The sequence below is a fragment of the Natator depressus genome, chromosome 2 (assembly GCF_965152275.1).
Source record: "Natator depressus isolate rNatDep1 chromosome 2, rNatDep2.hap1, whole genome shotgun sequence".
NCBI lineage: Eukaryota > Metazoa > Chordata > Testudines > Cheloniidae > Natator > Natator depressus.
In genome coordinates this window covers 27,916,997-27,937,620 of record NC_134235.1, presented here as the reverse complement: position 1 = coordinate 27,937,620, position 20,624 = coordinate 27,916,997, and positions in this window count along the sequence as shown.

Genomic DNA, 20,624 nt, shown 5'->3' with positions numbered 1-20,624 from the left:
CCTCAGACTGTCACAGTAAGAGAAGGCCCTTACACCTGCAGACAGTGATTTTTATTCTCTTTTGTACCTCTATAACTAGCCAAGTGATAAGAATACACCTAAATTCTTAGAGTATAGGCCTTTACAGACAGGCCTGAATATCTATATCCTAACATGTGTACAGAGGGAAGAGGCTTGAGCCTAAGTTCAACCCTGGGCTTCCACTGCAGTGTAGACAAACCCTGGAAATCTTTTTGTGAACTTCAATGGGATTCAGAGTGAGAGTTAAAGAATTTTGTCTTTGGTTGCACTTTGAGACTTAGTTATTCAAATCTATAAACAATATTTCTGAAACTATAGAGAACGGGCCATGAAAAACAACATAAGTGACTGCAGCCTAAGAGCACTGGTTACATATTGAAATAACACTTTAAAGAGTAGAAAGAAAAGGAATACTTGTGGCATCTTAGACTAACAAATTTATTTGAGCATAAGCTTTCGTGAACTACAGCTCACTTCATTGGATGCATGTAGTGGAAAATACAGTGGGGAGATTTTATATACACAAAGAACATGAAACAATGGGTGTTACCATACACACTGTAACAAGAGTGATCAGGTAAGATGAGCTATTACCAGCAGGAGACCGGAGTTGCCAATCGTGTCCACATATGTATTCAGGGGACACCATCATAGGGCCTAATCACATCAGCCACACTATCAGAGGTTTGTTCACCTGCACATCTACCAATGTGCCAGCAATGCCACTCTGCAATGTACATTGGTCAAACTGGAATGTCCCTACGTAAAAGAATAAATGGACACAAATCAGATGTCAAGAATTATAACATTCAAAAACCAGTCAGAGAACACTGCAATCTCTTTGGTCACTCGATTACAGACCTAAAAGTGGCAATTTCTTCAACAAAAAAACTTCAAAAACAGACTCCAACAAGAGACTGCTGAATTGGAATTAATTTGCAAACTGGATACAATTAACTTAGGCTTGAATAGAGACTGGGAGTGGATGGGTCATTACACAAAGTAAAACTATTTCCCCATGTTTATTCCCCCCTCCCCCACACACAGTTCCTCAGATGTTCTTGTCAACTGCTGGAAATGGCCCACCCTGATTATCACTACAAAAGGGTCCCCCCTCCCAACCCCTCAGTCTCCTGCTGATAATAGCTCATCTTACCTGATCACTCTTGTTACAGTGTATATGGTAACACCCATTGTTTCATGTTCTTTGTGTATATAAAATCTCCCCACTGTATTTTCCACTACATGCATCCAATGAAGTGAGCTGTAGCTCATGAAAGCTTACGCTCAAGTAAATTTGTTAGTCTCTAAGGTGCCACAAGTCCTCCTTTTCTTTTTGCGGATACAGACTAACATGGCTGCTACTCTGAAACCTGTCTTTAAAAAGTAGGTTTTGCTTTAAGATTTAAATAATGCAGTATGCATCCCAGACATGAAGACACAAATGCTCCCTGTTTCACTTGAATAGGAAGTAACTGATGCAAAGAATGGACACGACCAAAGCAAGTACAATGTTGCAGACAGAAAAGCGAGTGAATACAGAAGTTGAATTATAGCTGTAGTGCAATGCTCCCACACTGTGCTGCTTCTGCCCTGCTACTGACACAAAAAAATTCTACAATACCACACACACTAAGAATGGCAATACTGGGTCAGACCAAAGGTTCATCTAGCCCAGTATCCTGTCTTCCGACAGTGCCCAGTGCCAAGTGCCCCAGAGTGAATAATCAAGAAAGCCATTCCCTGTCACTCATTCCCAGCTTCTGGCAAACAGAGGCTAGGGATACCATCCCTGCCCATCCTGGCTAATAGCCATGGATGGACCTATCCTCCATGAACTTATCTAGTTCTTTTTTGAACCGTGTTATAGTCTTAGCCTTCAAAATATCCTCTGGCAAAGAGTTCCACAGGTTGACTGTGCACTGTGTGAAAAAATGGTTCCTTTTGTTTGTTTTTAAAGCTACTGCCTATTACAATTTAAAGACACCATTAACCTTTTCTAGGTAACTAATACAGAGCAACATCTCCTCAATATATTTTTTATTTAGGTTCTAAGTGGGTTTACTACGAGTATCTCAGCCAGCAACATTTTACCTGTAGTATGGGCTGTGGTGTGAGGAAGATCATGTGCTGTGGTTTTAATGTACACAAGACTGAGGACTGCAGGACTTCATTAGATGCAACATGTATGGAAGAGGTGGACATGTTTATAGGCAGTACCCAGAGCCACAGCAGAATAGGGAAGAGAGTGGTCAAAAGATCCTGAGCAGCCCTGTAGTTTATTAACTGGCTGCAGGTCTTCTGTGTTCATGCATTATGAATCCCTTTAGTAAATGGGTGGAAGGGAGAGGCTACTCTGATACATTCTGGGGTAAGGCAAGGTTGTCCCTGGAGTCCATTGCTGTATTTTTTTTCTTTTGACCCTTTACTGTGGGCAGTGTGTAGTAATGGGATTTCAGGGCTTAAATATGTAAATTAAGGGGGGAATTTATTTCTGTCAGTGAAAATTTTCACCCATGCACATGATGTCAGTGCTGGTGGGCAGTACTGAAGATAGGGACATATTTATTACCACTTTACATAATTATTCAGAAGTAACTGGAGTACTAATTATCATGAAGAACAGGGCTTTGTGGGTGGAGATTTTGGGTGCTCTTTTGCTGTTCCAGAGGAGTTAAAGATTGTGGTGAGTTCAATCCTTAAGGGGGCCATTTAGGGATCAGGGACAAAAAATGGGGATTGGTCCTGCTTTGAGCAGGGGGTTGGACTAGATGACCTCCGGAGGTCCCTTCCAACCTTGATATTCTATGAAATGTCACAGGGGAAGAAATGGAACAATTGGCTGGGGGAAAAGGGATGTAGCCCCTTAAAAAGGTTTTTTCCTGCAACAGCCCAGAAAGTTCCCTTTTACATATAACTTGCTTTAAGATGCATTTCCCATTGGTGATTTCAGGTGATATCATGCCAACACAGTAGCTCACAGTTTAGGAGAGTGTTGTACCTGAGGGTGCATAAGGAATATTCTTCAGAATGCAATTTAACATTACTGAATTGCCCAGAAGATTGTATCAAAGGGGCACTGTTGTACCTTTGAAATAATAGCATATCCAGGGATTTACAGTGGCAGGTATTTTGTGGTAAATTGCATATTGGTGGTAATTTGTGATGGAAGAACATAAGACTGTCCCTTGGAAGCCCACTCTGGATCAGAGGAAACAATGGAGCACTTCTTGTTATTTGGCTCCTTTAACATCCTCATATGTGATTTATTGGCTTTAAAACTGGGAGTCTTGCTGTGGCATGTCCAGATTTATTGACAACTGTTTTTTTTGGTCTTTTGTGGCCACCAGAGGGCTCAGCATCTACCACAATAAGAAAAGAGACACATTTGCCATGTGTTTTCTAGAAAGACTGGCAGTTCATGCACCTATTGTAGAGCTGCTGTTTGCACTATTTATGTTCACGCTGCCAGTGCATAAATGATTACATAAACAATGATAGATTAAAAACAAATGATTTCAGTAGAATTGTGGGTGGCATAGGGACCTATAATGCCAGACTGAACTTCCAGTTTTCAGGACTAAGTCTGGGGTGAGGAGGGTTTGGATGATTTATTTTTGTATCTGTGAGTTCTCTTTGTGACTGTAAATTTTTTGGTTTTTGTTTTGATGTTTTTATTTCAATAAACATGAAACAAAACTTAGTGGCTCGGTAGCCTGATCATTAGCTCACTTACCTGGGAAGCGGGAGAGCCTGGATCCAGTCCCCTGGCTTAATTTTTTTATTTAAAATTATTTATTCACAGTGGAACAGTTTATACGGGAGAGACTAAAAAGAAAAGGAGTACTTGTGGCACCTTAGAGACTAACCAATTTATTTGAGCATAAGCTTTCGTGAGCTACAGCTCACTTCATCAGATGCATACTGTGGAAAATACAGAAGATGTTTTTATACACACAGACCATGAAAAAATGAGTGTTTATCACTACAAAAGGTTTTCTCTCCCCCCACCCCACTCCCCTGCTGGTAATAGCTTATCTAAAGTGATCACTCTCCTTACAATGTGTATGATTCTAGGTGGACTCCTCCTGAAGGTCGAGACAGCAGACTGGACTTCTACATAGAGTACTTCCGCCGATGTGCACGGGCTGAAATTGTGGAAAAGCAGCATCAGTTGCCCCACAATCTCAGCCGTGCAGAACACAATGCCATCCACAGCCTCAGAAACAACTCTGACATCATAATCAAAAAGGCTGACGAAGGAGGTGCTGTTGTCATCATGAATAGGTCGGAATATGAAAAAGAGGCTGCTCGGCAGCTCTCCAACACCACTTTCTACAAGCCATTACCCTCTGATCCCACTGAGAGTTACCAAAAGAAACTACAGCATTTGCTCAAGAAACCCCCTGAAAAAGCACAAGATCAAATCCGCACAGACACACCTCTGGAACCCCGACCTGGGATATTCTATCTACTACCCAAGATCCATAAACCTGGAAATCCTGGGCACCCCATCATCTCAGGCATTGGCACCCTGACAGCAGGATTGTCTGGCTATGTAGATTCCCTCCTCAGGCCCTACGCTACCAGCACTCCCAGCTACCTTCGAGACACCACTGACTTCCTGAGGAAACTACAATCCATCGGTGATCTTCCTGATAACACTATCCTGGCCACTATGGATGTAGAAGCCCTCTACACCAACATTCCACACAAAGATGGACTACAAGCCGTCAAGAACACTATCCCCGATAATGTCACGGCTAACCTGGTGGCTGAACTTTGTGACTTTGTCCTCACCATAACTATTTCACATTTCGGGACAATGTATACCTTCAAATCAGAAGCACTGCTATGGGTACCCGCATGGCCCCACAGTATGCCAACATTTTTATGGCTGACTTAGAACAACGCTTCCTCAGCTCTCGTCCCCTAACGCCCCTACTCTACTTGCGCTATATTTATGACATCTTCATCATCTGGACTCATGGAAAAGAAGCCCTTGAGGAATTCCACCATGATTTCAACAATTTCCATCCCACCATCAACCTCAGCCTGGTCCAGTCCACACAAGAGATCCACTTCCTGGATACTACAGTGCTAATAAACGATGGTCACATAAACACCACCCTATACCGGAAACCTACTGACGGCTATTCCTACCTACATGCCTCCAGTTTTCACCCTGACCACACCACACGATCCATTGTCTACAGCCAAGCTCTGCGATACAACCGCATTTGCTCCAACTCCTCAGACAGAGACAAACACCTACAAGATCTCTATCAAGCATTCTCACAACTACAATACCCACCTGTGGAGGTGAAGAAACAGATTGATAGAGCCAGAAGAGTTCCCAGAAGTCACCTACTACAGGACAGGCTAACAAAGAAAATAACAGAACGCCATTGGCCGCCTTGGCAACAAGGGCACACTGCTGACTCATATCCAGCTTCTCGTCCACTGTCACCCCTAGGTCCTTTTCCGCAGAACTGCTGCCTAACCATTCGGTCCCTAGTCTGTAGCGGAGCATTGGGTTCTTCCGTCCTAAGTGCAGGACCCTGCACTTATCCTTATTGAACCTCATCAGGTTTCTTTTGGCCCAATCCTCCAATTTGTCTAGGTCCCTCTGTATCCTATCCCTGCCCTCCAGCGTATCTACCACTCCTCCCAGTTTAGTATCATCCGCAAATTTGCTGAGAGTGCAATCCACACCATCCTCCAGATCAATTATGACGATATTGAACAAAACCGACCCCTGGGGCACTCCACTTGACATCAGCTGCCAACTAGACATGGAGCCATTGATCACTACCCGTTGAGCCCGACAATCTAGCCAACTTTCTACCCACCTTATAGTGCATTCATCCAGCCCATACTTCTTTAACTTGCTGACAAGAATACTGTGGGAGACCGTGTCAAAAGCTTTGCTAAAGTCAAGAAACAATACATCCACTGCTTTCCCTTCATCCACAGAATCAGTAATCTCATCATAGAAGGTGATTAGATTAGTCAGGCATGACCTACCCTTGGTGAATCCATGCTGACTGTTCCTGATCACTTTCCTCTCGTGTAAGTGCTTCAGGATTGATTCCTTGAGGACCTGCTCCATGATTTTTCCGGGGACTGAGGTGAGGCTGACTGGCCTGTAGTTCCCAGGATCCTTCTTCTTCCCTTTTTTAAAGATTGGCACTACATTAGCCTTTTTCCAGTCATCTGGGACTTCCCCCGTTCGCCACGAGTTTTCAAAGATAATGGCCAATGGCTCTGCAATCACATCCGCCAATTCCTTTAGCACTCTCGGATGCAACTCGTCCGGCCCCATGGACTTGTGCACGTCCAGCTTTTCTAAATAGTCCCTAACCACCTCTTTCTCCACTGAGGGCTGGCCATCTACTCCCCATGTTGTGATGCCCAGCGCAGCAGTCTGGGAGCTGACCTTGTTCGTGAAGACAGAGGCAAAAAAAGCATTGAGTACATTAGCTTTTTCCACATCCTCTGTCACTAGGTTGCCTCCCTCATTCAGTAAGGGGCCCACACTTTCCTTGGCTTTCTTCTTGTTGCCAACATACCTGAAGAAACCCTTCTTGTTACTCTTGACATCTCTTGCTAGCTGCAGTTCCAGGTGCGATTTGGCCCTCCTGATTTCATTCCTACATGCCCAAGCAATATTTTTATACTCATCCCTGGTCATATGTCCAACCTTCCACTTCTTGTAAGCTTCTTTTTTATGTTTAAGATCCGCTAGGATTTCACCGTTAAGCCAAGCTGGTCGCCTGCCATATTTACTATTCTTTCGACTCATCGGGATGGTTTGTCCCTGTAACCTCAACAGGGATTCCTTGAAATACAGCCAGCTCTCCTGGACTCCTTTCCCCTTCATGTTAGTCCCCCAGGGGATCCTACCCATCCGTTCCCTGAGGGAGTCGAAGTCTGCTTTCCTGAAGTTTAGGGTCCGTATCCTGGTGCGAACCTTTCTTCCCTGCGTCAGGATCCTGAACTCGACCAACTCATGGTCACTGCCCCCCAGATTCCCATCCACTTTTGCTTCCCCCACTAATTCTTCCCGGTTTGTGAGAAGCAGGTCAAGAAAAGCTCCCCCCCTAGTTGGCTCCTCTAGCACTTGCACCAGGAAACTGTCCCCTACGCTTTCCAAAATCTTCCTGGATTGTCTATGCACCGCTGTATTGCTCTCCCAGCAGATATCAGGAAAATTAAAGTCACCCATGAGAACCAGGGCGTGCGATCTAGTAGCTTCTGCGAGTTGCCGGAAGAGAACCTCATCCCCCGGTCCGGTGGTCTATAGCAGACTCCCACCACTACATCACTCTTGTTGCTCACACTTCTAAACCTAATCCATAGACACTCAGGTTTTTCTGCAGTTTCGTACCGGAGCTCTGAGCATTCATACTGCTCCCTTACATACAGTGCTACTCCCCCACCTTTTCTGCCCTGCCTGTCCTTCCTGAACAGTTTATAACCATCCATGACAGTACTCCAGTCATGTGAGTTATCCCACCAAGTCTCTGTTATTCCAATCACGTCATAATTCCTTGACATCACCAGGACCTCCAGTTCTCCCTGCTTGTTTGTTACTTACCAGCAACCACATACCACACAACAGAACCACTAACCCAGGAACCTATCCTTGCAACAATGCCCGTTGCCAACTGTGCTCACATATCTATTCAGGGGACACCATCACAGGGCCTAATAACATCAGCCACACTATCAGAGGCTCGTTCACCTGCACATCTACCAATGTGATATATGCCATCATGTGCCAGCAACGCCCCTCTGCCATGTACATTGGCCAAACTGGACAGTCTCTACATAAAAGAATAAATGGACACAAATCAGATGTCAAGAATTATAACATTCATAAACCAGTCGGAGAACACTTCAATCTCTCTGGTCACTCGATTTCTGATCTCAAAGTGACTATCCTTCAACAAAAAAACTTTGAAAACAGACTCCAACGAGAGACTGCTGAATTGGAATTAATTTGCAAATTGGATACAATTAACTTAGGTTACTTTTTATAATGAATCAACCATTCCCAGTCTCTATTCAAGCCTATTTCCCCTTGTTTATTCCTTCCCACCCCCACCCCCACTGTTCCTCAGACTTTCTTGTTAAACCCTGGATTTGTGCTGGAAATGGCCCACCTTGATTATCATACACATTGTAAGGAGAGTGATCACTTTAGATAAGCTATTAACAGCAGGAGAGTGGGGTGGGGGGGAGAGAAAAGCTTTTGTAGTGATAAACACTCATTTTTTCATGGTCTGTGTGTATAAAAACATCTTCTGTATTTTCCACAGTATGCATCCGATGAAGTGAGCTGTAGCTCACGAAAGTTTATGCTCAAATAAATTGGTTAGTCTCTAAGGTGCCACAAGTACTCCTTTTCTTTTTGCGAATACAGACTAACACGGCTGTTACTCTGAAACCTGTCATTAGGAGAGACTAAGTACATCCCACATCAGAATAGTCCACAGTCCAGTAGCTAGGGTACTCACCTGAGAGGTGGAAGATCCCTGTTCAAATACTTTCTCCTGCTCAGATGGAAGGGGGACTTGAAGTGGGCTCTCCCACATCCCAGTTGAGTACCCTAACTCATGGGCTAAATGTTATGAGGGAGGTCCTTCCTCACAACTCCTCCAGGCTTCTTGCTAAAATGCCATCAGTGTCTAAACCAAGAGAGAATTTGAAGACCTCTGAAAATCCCAATCATCTCCCTGCATCCTGGAATTAGGTGCCTATTTCCAAGAAAGGGGTGGTGATAAACACACATACTGGCTTTTTATGAGGCACCTATCTCACCCCATTCTTTGTATAGGAACCCAAGAGGCCCAATTGAAGATTTGTTAATCCCAGAAATTTTCAAATTTAGTTAATCCCAGAGACTTTCTAGGCACTTAAAAGTAAGGTGTGACAGCACTCAGTGTTACCATGCCCATGTTTTTTGTGAATCTAGTCCCTGGTCTTCCTCCTTCCCAAAGCAAAATTGTTCCAAGGGTATACCCTTGTGTGGTTTGTCCAGTTTAATTTTAAAGAATCTTGAGATACAGAGATTTCACCAAGTCTCTGTGGAAAGCCAAATTTTTCAACCAAATTCTGCCCAACCTCCGTGTTTACATGTACAATTTGCAGCCTGAAATAATTTTACCTACATCTTTGTGCTGGCAATAAATAGTAGTAGTTAGATATCTAGCTACTTCATTTGTGGGTGCAGGCTGATAGTTAGTTGTCAGACTAATAATATTTGTACCCAGAGTTCATTTTTAGCACTATAAAGTAAGTGCAATATTGGGAAGTTACTTGTAGGTGCAATTTTCCAGCTCTAAGAGCAAAGGTCACTGCTGAAAAGGTGTCCCTGAATTCCTAGGCCAGCCCTAAATAAATACTGCATTCACCGCTCATAAAATGAGTCTAAGAGTATAGCATACTTTCTCCCTTTCCTTTTGGTAATGGTTTGAGATTTCTCATCTCTACAAATTCATAGTTCATCTCTTTAAACCTTTAGCTCAAGTGTTGCTTTACTAACGTATATTTGATATTATCTGGTCTCATTAATTTACTACTCTGGCAAGAGGAAGAATAGCATAATTCTTCTTATTGTAACATAACTGATTTCCAGTAACTGATTCAGGGTGAGTAACTTGTGCTCAGACTTAACAAAGAGCTCTTACTGTGATGTATTTTGCCAATAGTCTCTAAATTCCATCTCTTTTATCTTCTCTGCCAAGGGACCATCGGGTATCTATTATATTTTTCTTTGTCACGCATCAACAGAGCACTCCGTTGTATAAAACACAAAGACAAAGCATGAAATGTTGGCCCCATTCAAGTCAATGAGAATTTTGCCATTCATTTTGATGGAGCCAGGATTTCACCCACTCTTTCTGCTCTGGGGAGTTTAAATGGATCATTTCCTGACTTTGTATCATTCTTTCTTTTAGCATATGATAGAAAGCCAAACAATATTAATCTGGAAACCCCATTTAGGGTTTGCATTGAAGTCAATGAGAATTTTGCTTCTTTTTTTAACTTCACTCCAGTGCATACAGGATCAGGTACTTAGTTATTTACATTGTTCCCCCCTACCCCTTTTCAGAAATCAAATAAGTATTTCTTCCAAACCCTATTTACACCTCTGAGTCACTGTTACACTGCAACGCAAATAGTGCTGCAAGTAAATTTCCCCCCCCCCATTAGCTCAAGCTGCTGCTATCATCATCCCTTAGTCTCCATCACTGCAAATTAACTGGTGTTGGCAGTGATTGCTTTTAAGGTCTTACTGCAGCAAATTCATAAATTATTCTGTCACTAATGCCCAACCTGCCTATTCCTTTATTGTAACTGAAAACAATGACTTTCCTTGTCAAATCTAATAGTTATAGGGACACCAGCCACCATGTCTTGTGTGGGGAACAACAATAGAAGGTGATGCTACTGTTTCTTTTTCACAAAAGGGTCATTAAAGGCCCCCTCCCTCTCTGCCTCCCAACACCCTTTCCTCTTCCCCCTGTACACTCAGATTTTCTGAAGTATGCCTTGTCATTTTCAGCATTTGTTTTGTGGAACTAACCCAGATAGCTCCCATTAAGAGGCTGTCTCGCCATCTTGTAGGTCAATTTAATACTGTGTAAAAATTATTAGTTAGCTGCTGATGTTCTCCATTTAGTAAAGTAATAGCATTAGGAGCATCAATTTCAGCAGCTGAATGATATTTTGCTGGTGGAAAAGTCCATATGTGAGCTATGCCCAGAGCTACTGCGCTCACATAGTTCAATTTTGCAAGCTGAATTATTTTTCTTCCAGGTTTTTATCACCCTGAATTAAATATATGATGATAGATGGCTCTGTAGTGAGTACATCATAATCTGATGCAGTTACTCCAAGTGGTTTAACATGAACAGCAGTAGTCTCAGGAATTCAACAACATATTCATTCCAGGACCATGTTTTAGCTCCTGTTTTAATACAGCGTGGGGTTTGGGTTGGTTTCTTTTCAATCTCCAAGTCTTTGTTGAACACGTTGATCTTAAGGGCCTCCCTGAAATATTATTCCAGAAGATTCAAGGTAGTGAGGCTGTGGTAAGGAAGGAGATTTATTTCATTGTGAGATCTGAACACTCTTCTATAGTGCAGATTTGGCTGGCATTTTACTGATGTATTCTTCTTTTCAGACTGTTACATACAAAATATCAGGGTGTGGATAAAGACCACACGGCTACTTAAGAAGTATAATATTTTGTAAATTTCCATACCAGCAAGACAAACAATTAAATTGTAAGGTAATTCTGCTTAATTCCTGTTGTGCATATTTTATAATATTATACATGATTAAATGAATATTCTGTATGTTACCGGTGTATCACACTACTTCCCATTTAGTAATTATAAACAATCCTTCAATTAAATACAATCCAAAACTTTGTTCCCACCCACTCCCATCACCAAGATAGGATGAGATTTGTTTCTTTTAAACCTTGTCCTCGTATAAAGTTAAGTCTGTTTGTAAAATTTGCCACCAAAAGCTGTATTCAAGCAGGACAGCATGAAAAGAAATGAAGTGCCTGATCCTTATTTTTTTCCCTGAGGAATCAGGGTAGGACCAGGTTCAAAAGAATATCATGAACTTTACAGTGAGGCGCTGTCTTTTGAATGGCATGTCTTTTGAATCAGTCAATTCTGCAAAGTGCATTGGTGGGAAAGGGTAAGAAAATTGGAAAACAAGTATTAGTCAACAAGTACTCTCAGTTGGTGAGACTTATGATCACAATGTCTGGTAAAGTCTACTTTTTTTTTCCCCCACAAATTTTGTATTTGTCACATTATTTTCCACAGCTCAATGGCAGTTTATCTATAGTATTCTCAACTTCACAGCCTGCCTTTTCCTCATCTGACTTGATTTCTTTTAACGCAGATGTCAATAACTACATACTTGCTATTGTTAACCGCAAATACCAGAAAGCAGAAATAAACAGTCAGGTTTTGATGTTACTACACTTAAACTTGTCACGCTTAACTTCTTACAACTTTGCCTTTGCATGTAGATAACATTACTGCAGTGGAGTTGTGCCGGAATTTGGTCTGTATCATCAAGAAAAAAATCCAACAATGAATTGGGTGCTCAACTTGCGGATATACCAGACTATTCCAGGAGCAGTGGAGCTATGATTAGCATCAAGAAACTTAAGTTGTCCACTGTTCATTTCCTCCACATATCAAAATAATTGATTCAGAACTCTTTCGCTAGTGCAGATTTAAATGTTTGTCCAATGCCCTGTCACTAGTTTAGAAGAGGAGCCACTGTTAATGTGCAACACACAGTTGTTTTATTTTCCTGTCTTCCACTGGGGCAATGTGGATATTTTTGAATTATTTTAAAGCATGTCACTATTAAAGCTGTTCATCCCATTGCTAAAGGTGTCACTAGGTCATGGGAGAGTCTCAGAGTTTTGGTTCAGTCTGATCCAGTGCCCATTCCAATCAATGAGTGTCTTTCCATTGACTTCAGTGGAAAATTGATCAGGTCTTCATGCACTGAGACATGGTATTTAAAAAGTACAAGTAAAGTTGTTAGGGGGAAAAAGGGAGGAAATTGTGTTGTTCTGGCTTGTTTCATCACCTCTTATCCCACAGCCTTTCTACTTCCAATATACTCCCTTCCCCATCCTAGGACACTGGGCTGTGAGTAAAAAAAAAAAAATCTGGTCATCAGTAGAACCCCTAAATGCATCCCCTGCCAGCTCTACACCACTGACTCACGGGATGGTCCCAATTTAGGTGATGTGTACAGGGTGCGAGAGGGCCTTGCCAGAATACCTTGTACGCTGACAATCTTGGGCTATGGTATGGTCATTGCAGCTAGCGTCTGATGCAGAAGCTTGAGGGCCTTCACTGTTAAGTCTGTGGTCAGTTTGGTACTTGGGATGAAGCATTATTCAACAGCTGTCTCTGCATTGACATGGGGAATTGAGGGTGAGGAGGGGGAAAATGCAGAGCAAAGAATTTCATAACGGAGAAAAAGGCAGATGACAAGGCTGGTCAGAGAGAGGAAAAATAGTGAAGAGCAGGGGTGGTGGTTATGAGAGCCTAAACACAGAGAGGAGGATAAATAGAGAAGTGTTTGATGGAAAGAAACAGATGGAAATAAAGACATGGGGGAGGGAAAAGAGAAACTTGTCAACAAAACACATACCACTAAGGATAGTAAAATATAGTAGGTAGGATTTTCAAAGTCACCTATGCAATTTAGAAGCTCAAGGCCTATTGATTTCAAGTCAATTAGGCACTTCTGAAAATCCCACCCATTGTGTTTATTTGTATGTTTCACTTATATGATAGGTGAATGCAAACTGACAAAATCATCTGGCAAATATATTTAAATGATGATACAAATTAGTTGCAGCCCTTGGGTTAGTGGTGAATTTCCAATATGGTCCTTTGTACTGCACAAGTTGTGCCCCACTGCTCTATAATTTACAATCAGATGCTATGTCTCTGGACTCAGTACCTTTTTTTATTACACTTTTATTTCACTTTCTCTTCTCTCCTTCCCTGTAATCTTTTACTATCAGTTTTTTCCCTATCTGCTTTCACAGTCTTCTACTTGATTGTCTTATTTTCCTCACCACATTCTTGATCTTCTCAAATATCTTATTATCTGCATCCAAAATACAGTCTCTTCTTTTTTCTTTTCTTTTTCCCCGGATAAACGACACCTTGGATTTCAGAGCAGTGACCAGTACACATCTGTACTTGTACATTGCTTATCACAATGTGGCCCTGATTTTGATTAAGGCCTGTGGGGCACTCTACAGTATTATAAATATTAAAAGTATGTATATTGCCTGTACACAAATTCCGTGGATCTCAGCTTTGTGAATTGTCAGGGATAGTTGCCTTGGATATTGCATTAGTTTTCTACCAAGGGTGGTTCTACATCAGTCATGATCTAAGTAATGAATATCAATCAATGGAACTAGGACCATATATTCCAGCTGAGGATCTGGTCCAGAGTCCTTAAATAACATAGTGTAATAGCAGGGGTGAAAGTAACTTAAAGGACTACCGGTATGCATGGAAGCCGGGGTCCTGGGCAAGGTCAGGGGGTGGCTCTGGGTCCCCAGAAGCGGCGGAGCCTCAGGCAGAAGGGGCAGGGCCTTGGGCGGAAGCAGCTGGGCTGGCGCCAGACTCCCCCATCCAGCCCTTCAGCACTTCCTGGCCCGTGCTGCCAGGGGCTCTGGCAGCGACTTAAAGGGCTCTGGCCGCTGGTGCGGTAGAGGTAGTGCCAGTGGCAGCCAGGAGGCCCAGGCCCTTTAAATTGCTGCTGGGCCCTGGGGCAGCTGCTCTTTTTACTCCCCCCCGCCCCACATCAACGGCCCTGCCAATACGGTCGGCTGTGTACCGGCGGTCACTTTTTTACTGGTACGCCGTAACAGACCATACCGGCTTACTTTCACCTCTGTGCAATAGCAAATTCATGGATTCACAGATTCCAAGGCCAGAAGAGACCACTGTGATAATCTAGTCTGACCTCCTGTATAACACAGGCCATGGGACTTCCCCCAAAATAATTCCTAGAACATACCTTTTAGAAAAACATCCAATCTTGATTTAAAAATTGTCAGTGATGGAGAAGCTACCACAACCCCTGGTAAACTGTTCCAATGGTTAATAACCCTCACTGATAAAAATTTACATCTTATTTCCATCTGAATTGGTCTAGCTTCATCTTCTAGCCATTGGATCGTGTTATGCCTTGAAGAGCCCATTACTAAATATTTGTTCCCCATGTAGATACTTATAGACTGTAATCAAGTCACCCCTTAACCTCCTCTTTGTTAAGCTCTGGATCAGTGACCTAGTCTCTTCATTATTTACCACTCCCCCGATTTTTGTGTCTATCTGCAAACTTTATCAATGATGATTTTATATTTTCTTCCAGGTCATAAAAATGTTAAATAGCATAAGGCCAACAATGGATCTCTGCAGGACCACACTAGAAACACATCCACTTGATGATGATTCCCCATTTACAATTACATTTTGAGACCTATCTGTTAGCCAGTTTTTAATCAATGTAATGTGTACCATATTAAGTTTATATCATAGTAGTTATTTTTAATCAAAATGTCATGCGGCACCAAATCAAACACGTTATGGAAGTCTAAGAATATTACATCAGCACTATTACCTTTATCTACCAAATTGTTAATCTCATCAAAAAAGATATCAAGTTAGTTGGACTGGATCTGATTTTCATAAACCCAGGTTGATTTGCATTAATTACATTACCCTCCTTTAATTCATTCTTTATCAAGTCCTGTATCAGCCACTTGATCATGTAGTCCAGGATTGATATGAGGCTGGCAGGCCTATAATTACCCAGGTCATCCTGTTTACCCTTTTTAAAAATTGGCACATTTTTCACTTCCAGTCTCCTGGAATTTTCTTAGTGCTCCAAGACTTATTGAAAATGAACATTAACAGGTGCTCAAGGGGGAAAAACAGATTTGATTCCTATTAAATAAGAGTCTTTAGCCAGTGGGAGGAAAGATTGGGAATTTTGATCCTCATGGAAGGAACTGGCGCCCATCTAGATTTATGTAGTAGGGCCCAGGTACCAAAAGCGCAGGATCGCTTTTGGTACCTGGGCCCTACTACATAAATCTAGATGGGCGCCAGTTCCTTCCATGAGGATCAAAATCAAAAAAAGGTGCCTTGTAGATCTGCATTATTAAGTGCTATGAAATGGATGTTGTGAACTGGAGCAAGAACTGAGCTGAGCATCATGAGCAATTGCACATGGACTATGGCAGTAAGGACTATTTCAGAGCCCCACTGACTGGAATATTGTTTGAATATTAATGACCCATTGCCTGGCACTTTGAGACACAATTCTCTTGCCATCAGCCCTGGAATTGTGGCAAAGAGATGATAAGAGTTTGAAAATGTACAGCTTTGGTTTGAAAGCGTATATCAGATCCTGAAGCATATGTCAAACGTTCCAATTAACTAGGCTTAGGAAGGTTTTTAGATCCTGATCTAACGCCCATTCAGTGGAGACACTCTCACTGACTTCAGTGAACACTGGATCAGGCCTTTAGCACAAGGCAAGCCACCAAACCCAGCTTATTTCTCCTTTTAGTCCTGCTCTCAATGTCCACCCTGTGCAGCCCTGGCACTGATGGAGTCTTCCTCAGCACATCATTCTGTGCTGACACAGGTTGCAGAGGACACTAGCAAAACTTTCCCTTTTTAAGCTAAGATGATTTGCTCATTTTTAGCTGTGCCATCACAGAATAATGCATTGTGGAGCACCACAGGGCTGGAGTCAGGCAGCAAGCCTTCAGGGACCTAAAAAGAAGAAAAGCAATTTTTAATTGATTATTCACTAACCTTTTAGGCTGGCTAGTCAGAGTGCTAAGTACAAACTGTGCTACATTTCAGGAAAGATGTGAACAAATTAGAGAAAGTCAGAGGAGAACAATAAAAATGATTAAAGGTCTAGAAAACATGACCTATGAGGGAAAATTGAAAACATTGGGTATGTTTAGTCTGGAGAAGAGAAGACTGAGGGGGACATAACAGTTTTAAAGTACATAAAAATTGTTACAAGGAGGAGGGAGAAAAATTGTTTTTGTTAACCTCTGAGGGTAAAACAAGAAGCAATGGGCTTAAATTGCAGCAAGAGAGATTTAGGTTGGACATAGGAAAAACTTCCTAACTGTCAGGGAAGTTAAACACTGGAACAAATTGCCTAGGGAAGTTGTGGAATCTCTGTCATTGGAGGTTTTTAAAAACAGGTTAGACAAACACCCATCAGGAATGCTCTAGTTATTATATAGTCCTGCCTTGAGTGCAGCAGACAGGACTAGATGACCTCTTGAGGTCCCTTCCAGTCCTACACGTCTATGATTCTATGTTTGTGATGCTGGGAGACCAGGTGCTAGCTCATACCAAGCTAAAATCAGCTAAACATGGACAAATACCAAGCTGAAATCAATCTGGCTCACATGTGTTAGCATTGTAAAAATAGGTATTAGGATTATATACGAATGTACTCGCAGTTTAGACTTTATTGAATGCATGTGAGTTGCTGCATGTATTAATCTTACTTTTAACATCATTTGGTCACTGATTTGATGACTATGCTTTTGCAAGTAACAGGGGAAACAGCATGAAGTTGTCATCTTCTCCCTCAAACAAGCTGAAAAGACATCCCAGTCAGAAAAGCAATGCCAATAATGGCCAATGCAGGGCTAAATCTTCCTTCCAATAGGTCCATTGCTGCTAATTATGCAGCTCTACATCCAGGGCCTATCCAATCCAATGCAGAATACGATTACATCACATGTATCCTGAGAACTCAAAACATCAGTGTCCTTGTACTACAATAAACACACCTGAAGAGAGAAGACACCAACTGAAGATGAATGGCTATGTCCTCATATCTGCAAGCCATCACCCCAAATATGCACTTGTGACATAGGTAAAAGATGACCTTAAGGACTCCGTCCAGGTCATGCCTAACATGAATCTTTACTCAATCACCATCAAGATCGGTGATCTGAGAATTATAAACATGTACAAGCCACCATCAATGGGATCGGTCTGTCCAGCATTACCAACACCAAGTCATCCTACTATACACATCAGCAATTTCAATAGCCACCATAGCCAATGGGGCTATAACAAGAACAACCATGCTGGAGAACAGCTGACATTGTTTCAGGTTTCACTGAAGACCAGCAGCTCCTTTTCCATGCCAAAGACTGTGGCATGTTCAGGTTGGCCTGATGGAGGAAGCGCTACACTCTTGACCTTTGTTTTGTGTCCCTCGATATTAGCAGCCACCTAATCCCATCTACAAGGTCAGTTCTTGATGTCTTTCCCAACAGCCAACACCTCCTGCTTGTGATTTTCAGATTCCTACAAGTTCAACTCATTTGATACCTCCCAAAACCATGCTGGACTTTACAGTCTGCCGACTGTCCTGCTATGCAGCGATTGTGGAGGTCTCAATAAACCAGATGATACCATATCTAGGTGATTACCATCACTTTGTAGGCTTACTATACAGGCCACCAAATCAAGCATTGCAAGGGGCTTCAGAAAAGCATGCTCTTCTTGCTGGACAGAGGAGGCACTCTTCCAGCAATATCAAACTGACCCAATTCCCAAAACAGCAATGGCATTGCTTGAATCTTTGAACTCATAAAGAAGAAAAAGGCAGCGTGGAACCGTGACATCTCTTGATTTCAGAAGGTCAAGCTTAAAAGCCTGAAAGCTCCTCTGTCTTTTAGGCAGTGTGATTCCTGCAGCCTATAAACCACCTCAAGTAAGTGCAAGTATCATCACTGTACAATTTATTGCCAACTCCCATGTGCCAATGGATTAAAACATAAGGCAGCAAGTCCACAACTTTATCACTCACTAAACCAGTGCCAGTTGTCCTCACCCCTTTCTGCCCCCTACACAGTAGATGAAGTGGACAAGGGTGTCTCCAACACTAAGTACAGGAAAGTGGCAGAAATGAACAGAATATGTTCAGATTTTCTGAAGAACCTTGGCCCAAAGGCAAGAAGGTGGCTGGCACACTTATTCAGCTATATTCACTCTTCTGGCATAATACCAAAAGAGTGGAAGATAGCTAAGATCATAGCCATTTTGAAGCCCAGAAAAGATGTCACTGACCCAGAAAGCTACTGGTCCATTTTCCTCTGGTGCTGTTGCTATAAACTGTTGGAGCAGCTCCTGCTTCAAAGGTTACAGATGATACTGGAACAGCTGTTTCCCAAACAGCAGGCCAGGTTTAGAACCTGTCACAACTCCTGTGACCAAGTGCTGGCTTTAACCAGTTACACAGAATTAGGTTACCAGTGAAAATTAAAAACAGTGGCAGCATTTATTGACCTTTCTTCCTCATATAACACTGTATGGCACAAAGGTCTCCTGCTGAAGTTATCATTAGCTTTTCCATGCCAGTCAACAATCAGACTGATCACCAAGATGCTGAGTAATAGAAGATTCACCATACATCTTGTTGAATCTGCTAGCATATCAGAGAGATTCAATAATGGCCTTCCACAGGGATCCGTTTTAGTGCCTGCACTGTTCCATCTCTATACCAGAGACATTCTGGTCACATCATCACATAAATTCATCTCTGCAAATCAATGCCACACTGAAATCAATGCCACATTGAGCATGGTGAGCACCTCTCTGAAAGCAATGCCAATACCATAGCTCACAGTTTTGGCAGGCATTGTGTCAGCCAACATCAGGTAAGATGCTGCTGTTGTCTGGGAGTACAATAAAATCCTGGCCACTCCAAACCTGCGATACAACAAGATCTCAATTCACTGCCACTCCCTCCTCACATCCAGGAAGCCTTTCTGGATCCATGTGTCAGCACTCCAGGTCAATGGAAAGAATACCAGTACTTGCTGGCCTCTTGTGACATCCCAAATAAAGACTTTACAGAAAATTCAATGAAAGAAATCCTGGGATTCTTCCTTCCCCATAGGTAGTGGACTGCAGTCAATCATGGTTGGACAATTCAATGATATTTCCTTCACAAATGGAAAATCAAAGGGTCACCAAATTGTGACTGTGGGGAGGTACAAACCATATGACACATCACGTACAACTGCCCCATTCATGCTTACAGTGGTGGTACAAGAGGGATCCACTCATCTACACCAGAAGTATTAGAATGGCTTTTGAATCTTTAGATTCAGTTAGAATCCCAGACTGCTACTTTTCAAATGCTATATGAAAGAAGTGGAGATTTTATGTTTTCTTCCACGTCATTGATAAAAATGTTAAATAGCGTCGGGCCAAGAACCAATCCCTGCAGGACACCACTAGAAATCCACCTGCTTGTTGGTGACTTTCCAGTTTACAATTACATTTTGAGACCTCTAAGTTAGCTAGCTTTTAATCCATTTAATCTGTGCTACATTAAAAATTAGAACAATATAATATGTAATTAACATGTTGTGTGGTACCAAGTCAAATACCTTACAGAAGTCTAAGTATGTTATATCAACACCATTTCCTTTATCAGCTAAACCAGGGATTGGCAACCTTTGGAACACGGCAAAGGAAATACGCTGGGGGGCCAGGACGGTTTGTTTACCTGTAGCGTTCACAGGTTCGGCCGATCGCAGCTCCCACTGGCCGCAGTTTGCCATTCCGGGCCAATGGGGGCTGCAGGAAGCGGCATGGGCCAAGGGATGTGTGGATGCTGCAGGTAAACAAACTGTCCTGACCTGCCAGCAGATTTCCCTGACAGGCCGCATGCCAAGGTTGCTGATCCCTGTTCTACACTCTACATGGTGTGTATTTTGACAGAACCCTTATAGTTTGTAACATTGTTATCAATACTAGGCATGTCATGGAGATCCTTTGCTTTAGAATAATCTCAGTCTTGCTCAGCACAAAAACTCATTAATGTAGCTTTTCCATCATACATTTTACCTTGCATGTGCTTCTGATCTTAAATAAAACCTTCCCAAGCTATAGACAGAGTAAGGCTACAGTAATATTATGTACTATCATTCTATAAGATATCACTGTTAT